Source organism: Macaca thibetana, chromosome 11 (genome assembly GCF_024542745.1).
Source record: "Macaca thibetana thibetana isolate TM-01 chromosome 11, ASM2454274v1, whole genome shotgun sequence".
Classification (NCBI taxonomy): Eukaryota; Metazoa; Chordata; class Mammalia; order Primates; family Cercopithecidae; genus Macaca; species Macaca thibetana.
In genome coordinates this window covers 275136-281605 of record NC_065588.1, presented here as the reverse complement: position 1 = coordinate 281605, position 6470 = coordinate 275136, and the positions used below count along the sequence as shown (strand labels likewise).

The 6470-nt window shown below is 43.0% G+C and overlaps 1 protein-coding gene across 1 annotated transcript in view; it reads left to right on the top strand.

The window, feature by feature from the left end:
* The first annotated feature begins 2631 nt into the window (after positions 1–2631).
* Positions 2632–6470, top strand: part of SLC6A13 (solute carrier family 6 member 13) — a 50658-nt gene continuing 46819 nt past the window's right edge. The window contains exon 1 of the mRNA XM_050747071.1: positions 2632–6171. The gene's annotated coding sequence lies outside the window, so the exon portion shown is untranslated. The remainder of the gene's footprint in view (positions 6172–6470) is intronic.

Genomic DNA, 6470 nt, shown 5'->3' with positions numbered 1-6470 from the left:
GAATTGATTGGTGTGAAGAATGCCAAGTTTCTTTATTGCTCTGTTGACTACATTTCTTAAGTTTCTTAAATGGTTTGCATGTCTATGCATGTGTACATATAGTCATTCCAAAACCTCTAATATGCAAACACACTTTACAAATGTGTATACGTTCAGTATTTTCTCTATTTGTTATCTACTGCTGCATAACAGTATTACCACAGACTTAGCAGCTGAAAGCAACACACATGTATTGCCTCACAATTGCTGTGTCAGAAGTCAGGGCACAACTTTGCTGGTACCCTGCTTCAGGGTCTCACGAGGCTGTCATCACAGTGGTGGTCAAGGCTGTGTCATATCTGAAGTGTGAGGAAGAATCTACTTCTAAGCTCATGTGGTTGTTGGCAGCCTTTAGTTCCTTTTGGGTCATCGGAATAAGGGCCTTAGATTTTGGTTGGCCACTGGCCAGAGGTCAGCTTCAGTCCCTCGGCCTCTGCGCTTTCCCAACATGGCCACTTGCTTTCTCGAAGCTAGCAAGATCAGCTTACAATCTTACGTAACGTAAACGTGTATGTATAATCACATACATCCTGCCACCATTGCCCTATTCCATTGGCGAGAAGCAAGTCCCAGGTCCTGCCCATGCCAAGAGACAATCAGAAGGATGTGAGCACCTGGGGAGGCAGGGATCGCGGAGGCCACCTCTGATTGTGTCTGCTGTCCTCACACAGAATGTGCTGCGTCATACAAAGACTGAAGTGCCTGAGAGCATAAGCGAACTTCCTTAGGCTTAATATAGGCTGGTGCAAAAGTAATCGCAGTCAATCGCAAAGACCACAGTTAGTTTTGCATCAACCTATAAAAGTCGCTCTATCCATACTTTCCTATTCAAGTTAGATCAAAAAAGGTAAGTGTAATGTCTTTCTTTTTTAATGCTCATGAGAAGAAATGCAGTAACTTTTTACACTTGGGCTAACATTTTATAAGACTGCTGCAGTTTGAAGTATTTATAACTGCCCTTTGGCCAATATCCTGCATTCAGTAGAACAAATTTACTTCTTAGGAAAATAGAAATCTCCAAATCTTGTCAACCATGTTCTGGGTTCCTTAACTACTGATTCTCCTCTGAACACCCTCCAAATGGTTCATATCCCTTTTAATATCTATGCAAAGCATTCTCTTAGTCTTCAAATTACAATTCTGTCTGAAAGAATCAGATCTTGAATTTTAAAATTTATAGTATCCACAGTGTTAAGTATCTTTATGAATTTGTTTCCTCTCCATACATTTTTCTTCTACAGCCTGTGCTCTTGGAAGCTGTCAGCAAAAATTGGTGTAATTTCCATCCAGAAATGGAAACGTGAGGATTTCCTCATCATTGAAATTTGTCCTTTCCTGTGCATCACAAGAATCTCCGTTTTGTTCCTAGGGATGGATGCATTGGGGTTTTGTAAATTGGTAGTACGTGTGGTATGACAACATAGGAGCCAAGAGAAGAAACCGAAAGCAGAATTCAGAGTTTTAAAGTATTTCATCCCAAGTTTGTCAACTAGGAAGCAATGATTTCTTTCCAAGGTAATGATACTGCCATCGCTGCTATTGACAGGTGACTCTTCAGACTCGTTTACAACGTGGGAAGGGCGTGGATCCGTGCTGGTTCTGTGTGTGTGTTTCGCAGTTCTTGTTTGGAAGATGTTTAATATTCTAATTGCTGTAGGTTCTGTGGATTAATACATACACATCTTAAGTCATGTCTAGAATTACATAGCCCTAAGATTCTCAGGTATCCTAACGTCAACTTTTCTGTGCTTCTGTTACCACTAGGATAGTGTCTACACATTTCTAAAAGATGGCCTGCACACACACACAAAAAATGTATTTTGGAAATATGTATAGATTGCCTAGTTCTATCCTGGTTTTTCTAATATTATGAATTCAGTTACCATTGTATGGCAAATTGTGACTGAGTAAAGATTTTTCTCATTTTTCAGATGGTTATAGCAGGAGGTATTAAAGCTCTAGGAGATGACAAGTGGACAGGACAGAGCGAGAAAGAAATGGTGTGCTGAGTTCACCTGAAAGCCTCAGTTCCCAAGCTATTTCTTTACTAAACTGTGTTTTTCCAAAGTTGTATCTGCACCCTCTCTGGTTTGCAAAGAGGGGACAGAAGAGGGAAATTTTATACATATAAAGTCTAAAGAAGAGAGATCTGATACCTAAGGTCAAGGTATAGGGAAGGAATAGTATATAGTGTTAGAATATTTTGATGGGTATATATGAGAGGTTATAGAAGTTGGAATGAAATGTGAATGTCAGTGTTAGAGCCTGCCTAACAGAAATTGAAGTAGACAACAATCCCCCTTCTTCCCCCCTTTTCAAGTCACAACAGCCCTGCTTTCTTGGCTACAGAAAGCAGCTGAGGCTCAATCCCAAAGCAGCAGCAGGTTCTGGTCCAAAGTGCAAACCAAAAGAAGCAGCAGGAGGGGTGGAACAGAGTCATTACCAAAGATTGAGTACAGAATAAAGTGATCTACGAAAACGAGCATGGAAGGGCATGCTACAGGCTAAAGCCAGACTCAGGAAGGCCTGCTGTGAGGGAGAGGAAATCTACAGCCCGGCGTGGGAGAAGAGAACCATGGGCGCAGAGTAAGTGGGAAGACGGAACAGTGAGTGACCCCGGCCACATGACTCAAGGCAAAGCCATACTTTACCATTTCTTTAAAGAACCAGCGTAGGTTCCTAGCGCAGAAGCTGGCAAGGATTCCTCTTGAATTCGTGTTTGAAAAATACCCTCAAATTGAAATTACTAAACAAGATGGTAGTGTTTCTGGTTACATGGAAAGCTGAGTTCAGGGACGGATCTAGATTTTTGTAGATACTGAAGCTTAGACAATTCGCGGAGGGTCCTCTTTATGGAAAATGGCACAAAATTAATAATTCAAAACTAGGTACAGGGGATTGGAAGGCACCCATGCAAGGGAGGGGCCCCAAAGCTTATGTTGTATTAACTGCAAGGTAAATCTGCTTGAGTGGAACAGAAGGAGCCCGGGCAGACAGATGTCCAGATCCTACGTGTGTCACTTCGTAGCTTTGGAATCTTGGGCAATTTAGTTTTCCTGTCTGTGAAACTCAATTTCTTACCTATAAAATAGGGATAATGTCAGTCTTTCTGGCTTGTCAATAAAGACTAAATGAGAGATGTATGTGAAGGTGCCTAGGGTGTGCCATAACTGCTAATATGGATGACTTCATGTGGTGCTAAGTTTTGGAAGGATGATTGTTGATGAAAAGTGAGTATCGGCCGGGCGTGGTGGCTCACACCTGTAATCCCAACACTTTGGGAGGCTGAGGCGGGCGGATCACCAGGTCAGGAGTTCGAGACCAACCTGGCCAACATGGTGAAACCTCGTCTCTACTAAAAATACAAAAATTAGCCGAGTGTGGTGGTAGGCTCCTGTAATGCCAGCTACTTGGGAAGCTGAGGCAGGAGAATCACTTGAACCCGGGAGGCAGACATTGCAGTGAGCCAAGATCGTGCCACTGCACTCCAGCCTGGGCAACAAAGAGCGAAACTTCATCTCAAAAAAAAAAAAAAAAAAAAAGGAAAAAGAAAAGTGAATATCGGTTATTCTGGTCATTATTGTTTGGAACTCTGATTCCTGGAGGTTAAGGAAATGTTTAAAGTATCTGCTGAGAGAGCTAAGCACCCCTAGGCTTTTATCTGTATTCAGGAGAGGGCAGATGGCACTCTACTGTCTTCAAGAAGCTTACAGACTAGAGGTGCGAGTCTGGGCTATCATTACTGGCTGTTGGAATCGGGAATATAAGAACTCTTGGAATAACTGGAGTTGCTGAAGAAAGAGCTGTGGCCAGAGCAGTTAGAAGAGGGGTGATCAGACCAGCAGTCTCTTTCCTTCCAAGCCTGAGATCAGCTGTGGAAGACTCAGAGCTGACGTGAAGCCTGGGGATGGCCCAGTCTTACTCTCTTGTTTTATGCATGAAAAACAGAGTCCTAGAAAGGCAACATGGATTGCCCCAGATTATGTGGCTGATTCAGGTCATATCCGGGACTAGAATTTTGGAGTTCTTCCTACCAGGTGATACATTTTTTTCATCACACTGAACTTGGCTCTAACTCATTCTCCTTTTATGCCCCTTCTTTAGTTTTCCTTCTGCATTGTCCATGTAGCAGAACTCTATGGAAGGCCACCCTGGTCCAACAGTCAGGCTGTGGGACCTTCTTCAGGCTGCTTCTGCCTTAGTCTGACATGTAGGTAGAGCTCTCTCCGTTGCTGATTTCTCCATTGGTGGAAACTGCAGAGCTGAAGCGAGCGGTACTAGCAGCCAGCAGGCAGGCAGCAGAAAGGGCCTGCGAGGGAGCTTTGGACACCAGTGCTTGACAGGGATGTTTAGAACCTGGAGAGCTTCCAAAGGAGAGCAATGAAAACAGTGGGTGGGGGTGAGAAGGAAGAACTCTTAGGAAAGATAAAAGGGTTTCAGATTATTTATCTTGGAGAAGAGAAGGCTGAGAGTGGCTTTGAAAAGGAGTTTCAGAGATAAGACCAGCTGTACTACATCTTCCCTGAGGATAGACTAAGAAATTAGCTAACAGCAGCAATTAGGCTACAGAGCTTTTCAAATTTAGCTGCCTCTTAGAGACTTCCAGAGAGCTTTTTAAAAAATCTCGATGTTCCAGCTTCACCTCAGAACAATTAGAATCTTCTCTTCAGGAGTGGGCATTAAACATCGGTAATTTCTTTAATGTTTCCCGGGGTAGCCAACATGTATTTCTGATTCAGAAAATTTTAAATTTTAATCTTATGGAATAATTGGGAGGAATATTGCCCAATGATGTCAAACTATGCTAGGAAAAAAATGCATTTTTTTTTTTTTTAATGGAGGGAATAGGGGTAAGATATAACAAGAGTGGGAAAAGTTGGGATTGGGCTTAGTGTGAAGGAGGAGAATATAGGTGAGAGGTGGTGAAAACCCACGGCCAAGGCCTTGAGAACAGGTACAGGTGCCTTCCGCCCACTACAGTCACCACTTTCTGTTATGTCAGTTCACTTCTCTGAGTGTGTGTGGCTATCATGGCTGAGAAAGAGAAAAGAAGCCCTTGACAGCTGGGAATTGGACTGACATTGTCGATTAGGCTTTGTATTGCTAGGAGCTGCCCTGGTGTTCGTTCTCACATACCAATGTCAGGCAGGGCCACTCTGTGATCATGGTGGATCCAGACACAAATAAGATCACTCTGTGATGATATCTGAACAAAGACAACAACGTGAACATCGTCCAACCCACACAAATGATCAAACATCCGATGCTGGCTAACACAAGTGACTGCTCCTTCCTTACCAATCACAGCTCTTCGCTTCACTTCGTTTTTCCTGCTTTCTAGATAAAATCCATTGAGAAACCCAATTATAAAATTCCTCCTCCTTCCTCACAACATCCGATCCAAAGCAAAGCCCGGCTTCCTGAAGCCTCCTCAAAATCACCTAATACGAATTCATCCAATAACAAGTCCTCAGTGACACCCTGTGACTGAGACACCTCACAGTTTACATTGTGTGCACGCTCCCTTGTTGCCATGAGTAACGAACCCATCTTGTTTAACTGTAGGTGTGTTCCTCATGGTCTTTGGCTCACAGGCATTGACGCCACACAGTTTGAGCAGGTCTTGTCTGTTTCTTGTTTGGGGAAACCAGGACGGATGAGAGCTGTCATGTTTCCCACTCATGGGAAACAGTCGCGTTTTCCTTCTGGGTTCCCTCCCTCTCTCTGGGCTGAGACAGAGATGAGATTCCGGCCACACTTTGCATTCCACATCAGTCAGCCGCATGACCAGTGCATCAGTAGATTTTGCTCATCACAAATAACGTCCTGCAGTGGTGTTTAAAAATGTTTAGGATAAAAGACTGTCCAGAGATTGAAGTTGCTTTTTTTAAATGTTGCCACTCTGCCCTGACCCCTTACCACAGCTTGATGGTGTCAGGGCGTCTCCGTTCCCTCAGAACCCCTGCTCACTAACTGTTCATCAGGAACTTCCCACTGAGACTAGTTACATAAGGGTTGCAAACTCTGTGTACTCTGAGAGTCGGACAAGAAATCAGGGAAACAGGGATTGGAAGAAACTGGATAAAATTGGAAAATAACTGCAACTACTTTTTCTAGAGTTAAAGACAAAAGGTATGATTTTCCTTAATAGGGAGGGCAGACTAGTAGAACTGTGGAACACATTGGGATGGGAAGAGAGCCTTCTGATTAGATTTTTAAAGTATTCTTCAGGTCTGATGAGATTTTCAGTGAAAGCAACCTTTTTCTTATCATTTTCATTGTTCACCTCTTTCCTGAGAAAGTTATATTTAATCCCACGGGCCAGCAATAGCCAAAATAAACAGTACTAGAGTTGTGCTTTTTAGTGTTTCTCTTGTCTTTTTTCCTCCACCTCTAGACTTAAAGTATAGATAGCATGGTAGCTATAAGTA